The sequence below is a fragment of the Phascolarctos cinereus genome, unplaced genomic scaffold (assembly GCF_003287225.1).
Source record: "Phascolarctos cinereus isolate Bilbo 61053 unplaced genomic scaffold, phaCin_HiC Scaffold_3;HRSCAF=262, whole genome shotgun sequence".
NCBI classification, from domain to species: domain Eukaryota; kingdom Metazoa; phylum Chordata; class Mammalia; order Diprotodontia; family Phascolarctidae; genus Phascolarctos; species Phascolarctos cinereus.
The window spans coordinates 59,418,785-59,435,722 of record NW_027555736.1 but is presented as its reverse complement, the minus strand read 5'-3'; the positions used below and the strand labels follow the sequence as shown (position 1 = coordinate 59,435,722).

The window sequence follows — 16,938 nt, the reverse complement described above, 5'->3', positions numbered from 1 at the left end:
GTGGGTCAAGGTGTTAAGTTTCATTCACAAACTGTGGCTTTGTATTGGGGTAAGGGTGATGAGGGTCCACAGCTTGAGGCTGGTGAAGTTCTAGCTTTAGGGCTCTGGCCTTCTTGGGCATTATGGACTTTTAGCTTTTAGTTTTGTTATGAAGATGAATACTGGGTCATGAACCCCAGAAAAACTGGATATAAGGTCTAGGAAAAATAATGAAGCTGGCCTAGTCAGAATTAGGCAGTGGGGCTAAAAGAAATAAGGCAGCGTGGTTTAGTGGAATTACCTAAAGTCCAGAGACTGGGTTTCTCATTCTGGCTCTGACATTTACTGTGTGCCTGTGAGAGAGATATTTTACTTTCTCTGGGCCTCAGTTTCCTTATCTGTAAAGTGGGGATAATAACATTTGCATTAAGGAACTCATGAGGTTGGGAGGAAAGGGCTTTGTGACCATCAAAGTAAGATATGCATGTGAGTTATAATTATTTATTATTAGGCAGTGGGGACCTAGCCTGTAATGAAGTATCTCTTGCCTTCATTTTCCTCTCCATCTTGGGTACAGGGGTAAGAGAATTAACTTTGGGGGTCTGAGGCCTGGATTCCTGTCCTGCCTGTTATGTTTATTACCTCTGTGACCTCCTAACATCCCCAGGCCTCAGGTTAACATCTCTTATGATCCCTAGGCCATCTCTTTAGAATGAGGAGGCTCTAGAATGAGACTCCAGAAGACCCATCATGAAGCATGTGACTCACACCTCCTAACAGAGAAGTGATGGAGTCAGAATGAAGAATAAGACATATTTTTTGGACATGGCTAGTGAGGGAATTTGTTTCGCTTAACTATGAATATTTCTTACAAGGGTTCTTTTTCTTTCTTTCTTTTTCTTCCTAAGGGGAAGGGGAGGAAAATGGGAGGGAGAGAAAATGAATTTTGTTAATTGAAAAAAAGAACTTAGTTTAAAAAGAAAAAGGAATAAGGGATCTGGACTATTAGCTTCTGAGGAACCTTCCAGTTCTAGACCCAAGATCCCATGATCTTTTGACCTTTGATAGAGCAAGAGCCCATGGGGTTCACAACAGGAAGTTGGAGTGGGGATAGTATCAGGTTGGGATGACCTCCTTTTTCCAAAGGCTCAGCTTCTCTTAGCCCTCATGCTCCATTCTGGGGAGCTGTGCCAGCCTCAAAAATAGACATAAAGTGAAGTCTTGGATGACGCGCTGAGGAGTTTGGCCCCAATCTCTTGTCAACAGTGGGAAGTCATTGAAGGGTGCTGAGAAGGAGTAGTGGTATGCCATCGATCTATATTTCCCTGGGGAGACAGGAGGAATGGCTAAATCTTGGGGACTAGAGTGGTGAACCCTCTCATTTTCCTGTCTTGGGTTTCTTCCAAGGACAAAGAATGGTGCAGTCTACACCTGCTTCATGCCCTCTTTTCTGCACACAAATGGAAGACAATGGGACAATATAGGACTTTTTTTCTTTTTAGTGTTAGAGCTAAAAATGAATTATTTAGTACAATCCCTTCATTTTGCAGATAAGGAAACCAGGACCTAGGGAAGCAAAGTAACTTGCTCACAGCCAATGGCTAGTCAGTGGCAGAGCTGGGATTCTATGCCAGATCTAGAGTCCTTTTTGTACACCTTAAGATAATCCAGAAGTCGTGCACACTTGGTTTCAGAAAGAATTACACAACTTTTCTTTAAAGTGGTGATTTGCCTTCCACCGTGCATGGATGAACAAAAACTCCTATTTATGTTGCATTTTAAGGCTGACAAAGCACCATGCTCACGATAGTTGTGGGAAGCAGATAGTGAGCACTGGTAGCGATCTGTGGCAGGTTCAAACCTACGTGGCCAAATGTGTCCATTCGATTCAATGCTCAAAGCACTGAGTCATCACTAATGGAGTTGGCACTGGGTTGTGGCAGGAGAAAGCTGTCCTGGACGATCTCTTCAGTAGATAACCTCTGGCTGGTTTTGCCAGGTCTCTTGGAGGGGCTGTCTGCTATGGGTTTTGATCTTGGCTCTGCCAATGACTACCTAATTTACCCTGCCTGGGTAAGTTATTCTCCTTACCTGCCTAGACTTCAGTTGGTTCATTCACAAAATGAAGGATTTTGATTGGAGGCTATGAGGGCCCCATAGAATCTAATTCCTATGGGGCCTTGCTGTTTTAGTTCCTATGGGGGTCAGCAGGGAGAGGGGCTCATTGCATGCAAACTGTAGGCATTGTATATTGACAGGGGAGACAGAATCAGGCTGAGAGTAGGGGGAGAGGGAGAGGGAGGGGACAGAAGGGGGGAAATATGGAGAAAAAGGAAGGTAACTCAAGAGATAAATGGAGAGACAAGGAGAGTGTGAGATGGTCAGAGAGAGGCAGAAGGAGAGAGCTGGGAACCGCCTGTAGACAGCAGACCAGGGAGCAAGTGCTAGGGGATTGTGCTTCCTTAAGAAGGAAATGGGAAATGCTAAGAATTTGTGTGGGTTTCCTGCTGGCTTGGGGAGAGGTGGTGGCTAATTCAGGCTGCTCCCGTGTCTCCCAGTGAATGCTGTTAGTGGCCTTCTACTTCCTGGGTAATACAGGATTTAAAACTGGCAGGAGCCGTAGACATGGACAAATCCAGATCTTGCATTGTTACGGGAGAGGAAACTGAAGTGACTTGCCTAATGTCGAAAAAAACTTGGCTCTTCTGACTCCCATTCCAGTGTTCTGGTCCTTATATCATGCTCCCTTTCTGGCTACTCTAGGCAGGTAGGGCTTGCTCCTCTCTCTCTCTCTCTCTCTCTCTCTCTCTCTCTCTCTCTCTCTCTCTCTCTCTCTCTCTCGGGTCCCTGCTTTTCCTCAGTTCCCCATCTACTTTGGCTGTCTTGCCTCTGCCTTCCTCAGTTTTCTCCTCAGCAGCTAACTCTCAGTAACCTTCCCCAGCTCCCACCATGGACGTCTGCAGTAGAGTGATTCAGCCCCAGGCCTGGCCTCCTCACGCCCAAGAAGATATCCTGGTGGGAATTCCTGAGCTTTGCTCAGATTCTGGCATGGAGGGCCCTCCCTTCCTTTTCTCTCCCCGTTTCCTTGACTTGGGGGTGGGGAGGATTGTGAAGGAGCTTCCCAGCCCTCTTTTCTCCTCAAATCCTGGAAGGGAGCTCTCTGCTGGACAAAGTTGTTTCAAAGAAGAAAAACTTGACAAGTTTCGCTCTTCTCTTTGCTGTGGTCTCAGAAGCACCAGAGCAGGGCAATGGTCTCTTTGTTTTTTCTTCTGTCTCTTTATCTCCATCCCTTTTTCTAGCTCATCTCTGTCACCATCTTTGCTTCTGTCTCTGCTTCTTTTCCTATCTCCCCATCTCATCTCTTCTATGTTTTCCTCTTTCCCTTTTTTCTTCCCTTTCTTATTCTCCATTACTCTTTTTCGGCTCTGGTCTCTTGTGAGAGTGGAAGTTGGGATTTAGAGGCAGTTAGTCTTTACTATCTGAGTTGTTCTCTGCCTCCTCATTGAAAGTGTCCAGACATCTTCATCCCTAGCTTTGAACTCTCAGTCGCCAGAGTTGGGGTTGACTCTGGGACCTGTTCTCAGGCAGACAGCGGGAGTCTATGGGAAAGAACCCTCTGGGTGAAGATGCTAAGGACTTCCCTTAGCCTCAGCAGGGAGGGTTCTAGAACATTGTCCATGCCATGCTACCTCTTAGATTTAGGGAATATGTACTATTTTGGGGGTCATTTGAACTGGAGAAGCTCTCTATTTAACAGCTAAATTCTACTTGACCCTCTGGGTTGGGAAAGATGGGGCTGAGTCCCAGATACTAGCCACTCAGAGATCTCTAACTTTTCTCTGTTTTTTGCCATCCTGAGGAAATAATACTAGGCAGACCTTGGGGGCATATCAGACCCTAAATATCCACTGCCACTCAAGCTGCCCAGGAGCTAATGAATAGCTAACAAATAGCATTTATCTGTTTATTACAGGTAAGGCACTTTACGTACATTACCTCATTTGTTCCTTACAATAACCCTGTAAGATACTATTATTATCCCCTTTTTATAGAGGGGAAAATGAAGCTAGGACAGATTAGATGCCTTACCTGGTCATGGAACTTGCAAGTGTCAGGGGCAGCATTTGAACTCAGGTCTTGCTGACTCCACATCTACTGCTCTAACCTCACTGTCACAATGAAGGAAGAGCTCATCTGGGGGCTTCACACGCTCAAGCGAGAGTGAAATGATTTTTCTAAGCCATTTTTCCGTGCTCTTCAACTTGATCCTCAAACCACAGGTCTTAGGCTCCTTCTCATCAAAGGCCCTGGATTCTCTCTTGAGGTCAGCCCCATTGTAGAGACTGGCCAAGAGAAGGAGAAGGCAGGATTCCTGCCCTCCAGGAGGTGTCAGTCTACCTGGAAAGGCCAGGCTTATCCCCATGAGAAGACGGGACAATACAAGGCTGTGTGTGGGAGCGGCGCTGCAGTGAGGAGTTTACAGAGGCTGACAGAGGACTGGAAGGCATCGTTGTGGTCTGGGGAAGGCCCAAGTCACAGGAACAGTTCTCCTTCTGTCCTCTGAAGAGTGATGTAGCAGGGAGGGAGAGAGTGAAGAGACAGAGACAGAGACACAGAGAGACAGAGACATGCAGAGACACAGAGAGAAAAAGAGACAGAGACAGAGAGAAGAAGAGAGAGACAGAGACAGAAAGAAAAAGAGAGACAGACAGACACACACACATGCAGAGACAGAGAAAAAAGAGAGGTAGAGGCAGACAGAGACAAAGACATACAGAGAGAAAAAGAGAGACAGAGACACAGAGAGAAAAAGAGAGATCAAGACAGAGACAGACACACACACACAGAGACAGAGACACAGAGAGAAAAAGAGACAGACACATACAGACAGAGAAAAAGAGAGACAGAGGCAGAGAGAGACAGAGACATACAGAGAGACACAGAGAGAGACACACACACAGAGAAAAAGAGATAGAGACAGACAGAGCAAGACAGACAGAGACATAGACAGAGAGAAAAAGAGAGACACACACAGACAAACAAAGACATACAGAGAGAGACACAGAGAGAAAAAAGAGAGAGACAGACAAACATACATACTGACAGAGGCAGTCCCTGTGGCTCCAGAGGTCTTAGAAGTAAATAGTTGGGCTCAATAAAGACTGGGATTGAACTGAATTGAGACTCTTGGAAAATGGAAAGAGCTCTTTGCTGAGAAGTCAGAAGACTAGAGCACGGGATGAGCAATAAGGTGGCTTCTAGCTTTCAGACTCAATGGTTCAGAAGCCTCATGAATACTGCATTTGGAGTCCAAGGATTTGTATTCAAATCCTGGCTTTACCACTTACTGTGTGACTGTGGGGAAATCTGAAGTTCTCAGCCTCAGTTTCCTCATCTGTAAAATGAGGGGGGCTGGACTAGATGGGCCTCTGAGGTCCTTCCAGCTCTAAATCGAGGCTCCCGTGGTCCTATGATTCCTATCTTGGCTTTCCTGTTTGCTGACCATGTGACCTTGGGCAGATCATTTAACCTTAAGCATAAGGGGTGGTTATCGTTAATTGGAAAAGTATTTGAGCTGTTGACTCAGCACAATCAAGTAGGATCCACTCCCAGTGAATCACAGAACCAGATCCTTTTTGATCCCAGTGCCCTCAGCCTCTCACCTCCACTTGGTTGGGGGCTGTGACACTCACAAGAAGTTTCCTGCAAACACCTCTTTCCATATGGATAGTTGGAGGAGGGGGAGGGGGCTTCCTGCCAGTTTTTTCCAATGAATGCAAAGGGCAGGAGATCTATGAAGAAGGGAAGGATTGGTCTGGGCTCTTCTAACCTCTCTGATATTCTTGCCTCCAACCCTGTGGACCCAGCCTCTTGACTCCCCCTAGAACTCTGTGTCTTTGGTTCTTGTTACAGGAAATGGGGGAAAAGATCCATTCCCCTTCAGGAAGGATCTGTGCCCCTCCCGCCACAATGGAAGTTTCTACCAGCTCCCTTAACATGGAGTAATAGGGAAGATACTGGAGCAGGCCCTGTAGGGTGGTGGGGAGGAATCACCGCGGTCGCCATCTCCCATCTCACTCCTACCAGTGAGGACAGCCTTCAAACTGTGTCCTTGCCATTGATGGGTCAACCCTAGCAATGACTTTCCTCTATGACCCTGTCCTTGGCAATAAACAGGGATAGAGAAATAGGGACAGACAGTAAAAGGAAGAAACAAAAGTCTAGAGAGAGACAGACACCAAGACAAAGAGAGGAAAATAAAGGGGGGGGAGGTGTTGGAGGATGACAGCATTGGTGCTTCCCAGTTTGTCAAGTTCTTTCCCCCACCCCAACTCTATGAGGCAGGTGGTAGAAACCATTATCCCCACTTTACAGATGAGGAGACTGAGGATCAGAGAGGAGAAATGATATCCCCAGGGTCACACAGAGAGTGGTAGTGCCAGGGCTCAAATCCATTATCCCATACTTGGCTGTCAGAGAGAAAACTAGAGATGAGGTGAGCAGCGTAAGTGTCTGTCAGCTTGGGGGACGAGGAGGTGAGTTAGTGGAATGGTCTAACTCAAATCCAGATCTCCTGACCTCTAGCACAGTGTTCTTTCTTCCAAAAAAACCCTAAAAAACTTTCTAACAAATTGAAATTTTAATATAAATAACTTAACTTATTTAATATCAATAACTAACATTTGTTAACTAGCATTTTGCATTTGTATTAATGAATTCCAGAGCATTAAACTATAGTCAGAAATCTTCTGTCATTCCATCTAAGTTCCTGCTGTAATTCTTTGTCTGTTCATTCCCACCGCTCCCTTTTCTTCTGTGCTAATAATTGGTGCAGACTCCATTCTTTGGGCTTTGCCTTTATTCCACTTTTTGGTTATTCCATGAAAGGCTTGCCAGATTACTTTATTCTTTGTTGCTCCTATTTGCATTATGGTATCGGTTACATTAACATATCACGATTTATTCACCCACTCCCCAGTTGTTGGACATTTCAGTTGCCTTTGTTGTTTTGTTGTTGTTTTTTGCTATTTACATATAAATGCTGTGTTTCTTTTTTGTTTGTTTTTGTTTTTGTTTTTTGTTATCGCTTATGCTGTCCATTTGGGATGTATTCTCAACAGAGGAATTATTGAGTCCAAGAATAAGATTATTTTTATAACTTGTACTGACAACTGCCAGACTGATCTCTGAAAAAATTATCCAGGTTTACAATTCTACCAGCAATGAATGAATGTGACTATTTATCCAGAATTCTGCCAACTCTCTTTATTACTTGTTGTTATGATTATTGTTGCTAGTTTAGTGAGTACAAGGTAGTACCTCAGAGGTTTTTTAATTTAGCATGCCACCCTTTCTGTAATACCATGATACTTTTCATAGTTACAATTCTACCATGAGGTAGGATGTAAAGTCTGCTTACATCCCCAGGCTCCTTTGAAGTAAACCTGGAGGGCTTTCTCCACATTTTCTTTGGCAGCTTCCTTTTTCCTTCCTTAGTGGCCTCCTCACTGGCATCATGGTACAGTGGAAAAAATGCTGACTGTCACCTTAAAGTTTGTCTCTCAGCCGCATGACTGTGGGCCATGAACAGCTTCCCAAGGCCTGGTTCCATATCTGTTCTGTGTATTGCTGTATGTACTTCACAGGGTATTTTTTTGGGAAGAACATTTTCATTAGTAGCTTTTTTAAAAAATCACTTTAATTTTAAAATCCACCCTTCCCCAGATGGTATTTGTATTCCCTGTAACAAAGAGAAAAAAAAGGGAAGAAAAATAAAGGAGATTCAGCAAAACTAATCACCTTCCACCAAGTCTGACAAGGTGTGCCATGCTTCACACTCATAGCCACCCACATCTGCAAAGAAAGAAGGGAAAGTATCCCATGCTTGACTTCCCTCTTCCATTAAATACAGGGACCAATTAGAAAATAATATGACAAAAATCGAATCAAATGTCAGAGAGATGGGCCGTCAGTCAAAAAGCATTTATTAAGAGTTTACTATATGTCAGGCACCTACTGTATGTCAGGGGGAGGTCTTAGTGATCTACTCAAAATCTCACAGAATTATCTGTCTGATTATGTATCTCCACTCCTGCTACAATGAAAGTTGGTTCCATCACCTGGAAAACAGAATTCAATCTGTCATCAGTTCAGTTCAATTTAGCAAATATTTGATAAGTACCTACTTGTACAAGCTGAGCCGCTGTGCTAGGTCCTGAGCTTACAAAAATAACAGCCCCTACCCCCAAGAAGCTAACATTCCAAGGCAGAGTCTGTCCTGAAAGTTCAACAAATGTCTCCTCACAAAAATGGGTGAAAGGGGAGGAAAGGTGGCAGTATGGCCAAGAATTCATTCATTTATTCATTCATTCATTTAGTCCTTTAACAAGCATTTATTAAGCACCTGCCATGTTATTTATTTATATAATCTATTTATTTTATTATTCAAAATATTAACACTCAGGTTTGCCAACGAAGCTGACAGAATTATTGCCCTAAAGCAGACTCTGAATGGAACAGTCCAATACCTCCAGTCAGCAGAACTGCCAGGAAGCCACCATTCGTTCTAGAATTGCCTTCAAATTTGCCAGTTTTGCCTCCTGTGATGTAGGGGATTCTGTGAAGACCAGAAGCGTTCTTTTCATCCCCTCTCTGAATAGCTGTGAGGGGCACAGTGCCTATCTACTGCCATGGTCTGGTTTTTCGGCCCTTGGTGTGCATCTCAAAGCCCGGTTTTCGGTAGAAGTGCTTCCTTACACTCCTAAAGTTTTTTTTCACTTTCTCTTGCTCCGCTTCTGCCAGAATGTGTTTTAGTTCAAGTCAGACCTGTTTAACCAACATTCCACCAGCATCCATGCCACTTTGCTAGGTGGGGGGGAAAACAAAAATAGATAAGATCGATACTGGCTCGCAAATGGGCTGGTTATCCCATGTGTGGTCGATGTCAACATTTAGGCAAGCCTATTTTTGTTGTCAGAGGGAGAGCCGAACTGTGTGTGCAGTACAGTCAGGTGTAGAGAGAGAGCCCTGGAGTGGAAGTCAAGAGGCCTGCCAGTCACTGCAGTAAGAACCACAAAAATCACTGAATATAGATAGTGCTTTAAGGATTTCAAAGTGACTTACAAGCCTCATCTCCTTTGACCCTCACAAACACGTACGAGGTGAACAAAGCCATCACTGGGAATTTTTTCACTTGGGGCAAAACCTTTGGGGAAGGGGGCAGGCTGGAGAGAGCCAGGAGAGGTAGCAGGAGGTGGCTAGGCAAGGACCTTCAGCCCAATTGAAGGTGCACCTGTACCAGGAGATGGAGGGTCTGTCTTCTAGAGAGTCAATGAGGCTGCCCTCATGCAGAGGTGAAGAGGAAGGAGGACCCTAAGAGACGGCACATAGTAAAAGTACACACACATACACACACACATATACAAATACGCATACATATGTATCTGTGTGTGTGTGTATATACATATATATATATATGTACATATATTTTATTCTCCCCCAATAACATGTTCAGACAATTTTTTAACATTTTAAAAAAAGTTTTGAGTTCTAAATTCTATCCCTCCCTCTTCTCCCCACTCCCTGGGACGGTAAGCAATCCAATATAGGTAATATACGTGCAATCACATAAAACATATAGTAAGAGTTTAGTAAGAGTCCATTCATTCATTGACTCTCCCATCATTGATGAGGAATCTGAGGCCCAGTGCACTAAGGTCATTCAAAGTGATGAAAATCAGTTCAACCTCAAACTCAGGTTTCTGACTCCATATCCAATGCTCTCTCTGAAAAATGTCTTACTGATTTTTTAGTATCACTGTCGTTTTCCATTAATTCTGTGAAAAACTTCCTTGCTACACAGAATAACTTAAGTAAAACAAGGCAATATGTTGACTGTGTCTTGACAGTGCATGCAGTTTTATGCACCCGTAGTCTACCACCTCTCTACTGAGAGAACATAGAATCATAGAGTAGAAACAGAAAGGAACTTTAGACATCATCTGGATCGAACCTCACATTTTACAGATGAGAAAACTGAGGCCTAGGGAGATTAGGAGACAAAATTGCATAGGTAGTAACCATCATAGGCAGTATGCACCAGAGATGAGATTTGAACCCAGGTCTTGTGGTTCTAGAGTCTGTTCCAGAGGGAAGTAAGTTTCCTTCTCAGCTTTCTGGAATCTGAATCTTGATGTCTTTTAATGTTTTATGCATTATCGTATCATTTTATTGTTGTTCAGTCATTTTAGTCATGTCTAATTTTTCATGACCCCATTTGGGGTTTTCTTGGCAAAGATACTAGAGTGGTTTGACATTTTCTCCTCTAGCTCATTTTACAGATGAGGAAACTGAGGCAAACAGGTTTAAATGACTTGTCCAGGGTTACACAGCTAGTAAGTGTCTGAGGCTAGATTTGAACTCAGGAAGATGAGTCTTCCTAACTCTAGGCCAAGCATCTATCCACTGAACCACCTAGCTGCCCACATCATGGATAGGTAGATAGATATGCACATATACATACACACATATACAAAATATGTATATATACACATACATATACATGTGTACACATACATATATGCATGTATGTATGTGTCTTTGATTCTGTTTTCTTCCTTGTGTTTTGATTCATATAAGTCAATTGATCGATCAGCAAGTTTTTATTGAACACCTATTATGTGCCAGGCACTGAGCTAGGACCTGGGGGTACAAATATCATGAATGAACTGATCCCCATTTGAAAGGAACTTGCATAAGTTTTCCCAGAGTTCTCAATTTCTAGCTTTCACCTTTTTTCAAAAATGGAGTAAGAATATTCCATTACCTTTGTTTACTCCAAAGCTCTTTCCACAGCGCCCCATTGCCAAACTATTTTGTTTGTATTCATTTGTTTATAGGGAAACTCCTTTGTGATGCTGGGGCTGGGAACAGGACAAACATCTGTGTGTTCTGGTCATCCACCTCACAGAAGTGTTTTGTAAAGCTTACATTGCTACATAAATGTGAGTTGAGAGCCGTGTTAATAAGTCATGTTGTAACAACTTGTACCCCATCATGTCATGGTACGATGGGAAAAATGCTAGATTCAAAGTCCTGGTTTATTGCTTTTGTGACCTACAACAAGTCACATCACCTTTTGTGCCTCAGTTTCCTCATCTGTAAAATGAAAGATATGGACTAGATGACCTCTAACATTGTTCTCACTCTGAGAGTCTTTGTTTTAAATCATCGTATATTGATTGCTTAATGGATGGCTTGAAGGGATCAGAAACAGAAGGGTAGCAGCACAGGACTAGAAGATTATAAATTTAGAGCTGGAAGGGGCCTTAAAAGCCACATAGCCCATTTTATAGATGAGGAAATTGAGGCCTGGAGTGGTGAACTGACTTGAGAGTGGGGGACAGTGTGGCCAGGTGGGGAGAGCCCTGGACTGGAAGTCAAGTGATTCTATGAAAGCTTGAACCTTCCTCAGGTGGGTTTCCAGCCTGGTTTGTATCTTAACTCCCTCTTCCCTGTGGGATTAGATGGTGTTGACAACTTGGCCTTCCACAGGCCTGAGAAGAAGTGAAATCCAACCTTTTCTATTAAGACCCGATGGGGGACATTTCTGAGCAAGGGGCCCGAGAGTCTTTAGCAGGAAGCCATTGAGCTTTGAGATGACACCAGAGGGTCACTCAAGCTGCAGATCTCAGGGGCATCCCCCTTGGTTACTTACCCCCTCTCTCGCCATCAAGCCCTACTATTTTGCTCACATGATAAATGTGAGGGGAAGGGAAGAAGCATTTATTAAAACTCCAACTATGTGCCAGGCACTATGCTAAGATTTTTAGAAATATTATTTCATTTGATCCATATAAACTCTGTGAGATAGGTGCTTTATTATTAACCCTATTTTATGGTTGAGGAAACTAAAATAGACATCAAGTGACTTGCCCAAAGTCATACATCTAGTGAGTGTCTAAGGTCAGATTTGAACTCAGGTGGTGTTGTGGATAAAGTGCCAGGCCTGGAGTCAGGAAAACTCATTTTCCTGAGTTGAAATCCAGCCTCAGACACTTACTAGCTATATGACCCTGGGCAAGTCACTTCACCCCGTTTGCCTCAATTTCCTCATCTGTAAAATGCACTGGAGAAGGAAATGGCAAACTGCTCTGGTATCTTTGCCAAGAAAACCCCAAATAGGGTCATGAAGAGTCAGACATGACCAAAAAACGACTAAACAGGAACTTCCTGACTCCAGGCCTAGCATTCTATCTGAGGTACCACTTAGCCGCCTATAACACATAATTACATTAGAGAAACACTGAAATGCTTTGTGAGGCCCAAGGGTGAAGTGGTACTGACTGGACGGATTAGGGTAGAGAACAGAGGGGGAGTGGTCTGGTTTGTCTGAAGGTGGAGCCAGTTGGTGGCGGGCCTCGAAGGCCAGGCAAGTAGTTTTTGAACTTGGAAGGTGAGAGAGAAGCACAGAAGTTTCCTAAGCAAAGGAGAGACAGGATGAGATCAAAGTGTAAGACGGATTACCCTGGCAGTGATATGAATGAAGGGTGAGACGAAGCGGGAGAGGCTGGTAGCAGGAAGACCTGATAGGAAGCTATGGAAATAGTTGAGGTGGCTGAGTAATGAGGGTTATTCCTAGGCTGGTGGCAGGGGGAACAGAGATGGAGGCAGAGATGACAAATGCTGCGGAGGGAGAACTGACAGGCCTGGAGACATCAACACGAGGAAGACATCGGAGTGAACACAAAAATTTGGAACGTGGGAGATTTGGTGACCGTGGGGTAACAGCCCAGACGGGTATGGTGGAGCCAGAGGAAGCAGGTGGAACGAGAAAGAATAAGCTTGGTTTGCATCACTCTGGTTTGAGGTGGTAGTGTGTCCTGGCAGACGTGATGGTAGGCAGGCTGAGATGTGAGGCTGGGGCTGGGCTGAGGCCTGGGGATGGAAATAGAGATCTGGGGGTCATCTGTTTGGAGGTGATCACTGAAACTGCGGAAGTGACTGAGACCACAAAAGGAGAGTACAGGGAGAAAGAAAAGGGCCAGACACCCTCGGGGAGCGCCAGATTGTCCTCCAAGTTGTCTTAGTTCCTGGGATGGATGCCTGCACTCAGTGTGCTTATCCACAAAAGCTGCCCTTATACATAGGCAAAGTATAATTATTCCTCCCTCACCCTAAACCTAGCATTTCTCCTAGTGAGAGATTTCTGCAATAAATAAAGGATAGGTGTTTCATTTTTATAGTGAGAGAGAAGGCTTCAGATGCAAACATCCTTGGGAAAGGATGGTACCCAATCACTTTCACTGAGTCACAATACCTAACAACAAATGACTAATAGTAAAACTATTTTTTTTTCCCCTGATAGTAGAATGTTGTTGGGCCAAGAGATATAATATGCATGGGGAATTGGAGAACTGAGCTAGGGAGATGGGGCATAGACAGGGAGGTATAGAAGTGCCCACAGAGGCAAGCTTTGTCTGTTTTGCTCAGTCCCCATCTCCAGGACTAGACCGTTGAAGGCCCATAGACAACCGAACTACAGATACCACTAACATAAACCGAGGAGATTAATTGTTTGTTTTATACACAAGTCCCAGGGAAGTACATTTGTGAGTCAGTGAGTGCATGTTTATTTTGGGCAGGTGGGTGGTAGGGTTTCATGTTTTGATGGAAGGAGCTAGGAGAAATCAGGGTCTGAGGCTGTTAGAGCTGGAAGGGCCCTTAGTATTTAGAAGATAGAATGAGGTGAGGGAGCTGTGTGGAGTAGAAAGAGCCCTGAACTCAAAGGCTGAAGGCCTGGTCTTCATCCCCAGCTCCCATTTTTACTAGCTCTGTGACCTTGAACAAGTCACAAGCCCTCCCAACCTCAGTTTCCTCATTCTATTTTTTAAGGTTATTATGAAGCAAGTCCAAAAACACTATTATTCTAGAATATCAGAGCTGTTAAAGGACCCTAGACTCTGACCCCCTCATTTTACAAATGAGGCTGAAGCTGGGAAATGAAACATCAGGAAGACTCCCTGAGGGAGGTGGAATCTTAGGAATGAAACAAGAAAAGTTTGGTATTTCTTTTTCGGCCCCTCCTCTCCCTCCCCCAGCCCCCACTAGACTTTGACTAACTGCTTTCTGGACAGCACGCCTAGGGCCCAGCCCTATTGCCTGGTTGAATGAGGCTGATGTCTAGAAAGAGGTCACCCAAACCTTTGAGAGCACAAGGGGTGGATGGTCGTGGTAAGAGTGGTGGAAGGCAGAGGAAAGAAGAGGATACTGATGTAGGGGATCCCTAGCAGCTGATGTGAGACATGCAGAGAGATGTTCAGATTTCCCCTCCTTGTCCTCAGAAACGCCAAGTGCCTGGAGTCGTCAGATGAGCATCCACCCAGAAGGCTTCTAGTGAGAGATAAAGAGATACTGAGGGATGGACCTCCAACACTTACCATCTGCACCCATGTACACACACACACACACACACACACACACACACACACACACACACACACACACACGTACACCCCCCCCCATATATACACAGGCACCTGGATACCATATATATACAAGTAGCCCCCAAGGATCTTCAAGAACAGCTCAGCCAATTCCTCCTTCTTCCCTTCAGCACAAAGGAAGAGGTTTAAGGAGGAACTCTCCACCTTAACCGCCTGGGCCAGAGCTATTGATTTAAAACAGATCTTGGAGGTAATTATAACCTGGCGGTTCCTGCTGCTTCGCCTACATGTGTGTGCGTGCTAGCGCCCAGCTGGCCACAGAGCCAAAAACAACTCTCTGGGCTGCAGAGAGTCAGAAATTGGATTGGGGGAATAGAAGAAAAGGAAGAAAAGGTCTGCTTTGGGGCAGTGTGAAAGGGGGGACATTTAGGAGCAGGAGAAGTGACAGCAAGATAAAGTCTGGCTTGATGCCCTCCTCTCTCCACCCTCAGCAGCCCATTGCTGCCCCTACCAACACGCCCTCATATTATTGGTTAATCTGAAAGACAAATCCAGCCACCCATTGAATGGCTTCCTGATGCTTTTAGCTGGCAGGACAAGACTTTCCTAGGCCAATATCGCCTTTGTAGGTCAGCCTATTCAGCCAAAGCTGTCCACACCCTTGTTCTAAGGGTTCTTATCTGAGCTGAAGGAGGAGCCCAGCTGGAATAGCCTTTCCAACTATCAGGGCCACTCAGGACTTAGAGGTCAGAGCAAATTATCAGGACCTCCAGGCCCAGCAAATTATCAAAACCACTGATTCTTCTCTATGGCATAGTCATGATTTCGTAAAGGTCTAGACTTGGGAATGATGATTCTCCACAAAATACTGCAGTGTTCTCCAGCCTGGCCTCTCCCAGGACCAGTTGAAGCACCCCACTCCCTTCATAATTGACCAAGCTCTAGGGACAAAGCAAGATTTTATCTCTTAGAGAGCAGCATTCAGTCTTCTAGGGGAAATGATGCTCTATGTTGATACGCCGCCATCTTGGCTACCCTCCCCTGGCCGCACACTAGCTTGTCAATGTCTTTCACAAAATGTGGTACCCAGTCCTAAGCTCAGCGTTCCAAATGTGGTTTGACTGTGGACAAATACGGAACTATGATTTCCCTTATTCTGGGCATTGTGCATTTCTTACAGGTGACCTAAGATCACCTCAGCTATTTTGGCTGCCACATTACACTGTTGACTCTTAATAAGCTTTCAATCAACTAAGACATCCAAGTGCTTTTTATAGTATTTGTACTTCTGCAGTTAAGTTTTCACCCAGAGGGTAGGACTTTATATTTATGCCTATTAAAATAACTAGATTTTGTCCATCATCCCAAATGGACCAGATCTTTTTAGACATTTTATTCGATATTCAATATATTAGCTCTCCCTTTCAGCTTCATCACTGGAAAATTTTAGAAGCATGCCATCTATGTCTTTATCACACTCATTAGTAAAAATATTGGGAGAAATTCAATGTTAAGGATAGAGTCCTTTGGAACTGTATCAGAATTGTCTACCCCAATCAATCACTACTCTTTGGCTTCAGTCCTTCAACCAGTTCTGAATACTGATTGTACAATTATCTAGCATAAGACCAACTAATTAATGTATACTGCATAGCATGAAAGGCTTTGTTTAACATCTTGCTGAAATCCAGGTATATGAAGGCTATACTAACTTCCCTCATCTGCCAGTATTGTAGGGGATAAGGATAGGGACTGAACCCATGATTTCAGTAGTATGGGAATGGTAAGGAAACTCCCTCTGCCAATACAGATTACACCTTGTCTGTTAGAGAGTTTACCTTGGTTACTGAGAGGTAGTAGTTGCCCAATGTCACCATAGAATATTTCAGAGGCAGAACCTGATCTAAGATCTTCCTGACTCCAAGACCAGCCCTCTATCCACTGTGCCATGCAGGCTCTACTTTCTGCCCTACTACAGATGAAATCCACTTTCCCAAAGTCTAGGGTGTACTTCAGATTGTCTGACATTCCCTTCCTTAAGTGCATAGTCACTTCCCATTGTTTCCACTCCCTCTTCTCTGCTTTTTCTCCTTTCTTCTCTTTGTATCATCTTTCTTAGGATCGTCATCATCATCATCATGATTACTCATATGAACTGTTTTTTTTTATCACATTTAATGAGCACCTACAATGTGTAAGACCTGTGTTAGGCAGCATGAAGTATATAAAGATGAGTAAAACACGGTCCCTTGTCCTGCATGAGGAAGTCTGTAAATTAATTGTTGGCCAGAAATCTCCTGGGTGAGATGACAAGTACGGAGATGGAACTACACCTAAAGTGTCCTCATTTATAAAGTGAGTGAGCTGGACTAAATGATCTGTGAGATTTTTACCAGCTCTAAATCTATGGTTCTGTGACCCAGAATTGGTGCCAATACTAGCAGCCAGTTCCTTCTTCTGTAAGATGTCTGACTATTGTGATCAGTCTGGCCCTCCTCCACCCCACCCTCCCCAC

General features: G+C 44.2%; 1 protein-coding gene across 2 annotated transcripts in view; it reads left to right on the top strand.

The window, feature by feature from the left end:
* The window catches only part of ZCCHC24 (zinc finger CCHC-type containing 24), a 140,851-nt gene that overhangs the window by 42,081 nt on the left and 81,832 nt on the right, over window positions 1–16,938 (top strand). The gene's annotated exons all lie outside the window — the stretch shown is intronic.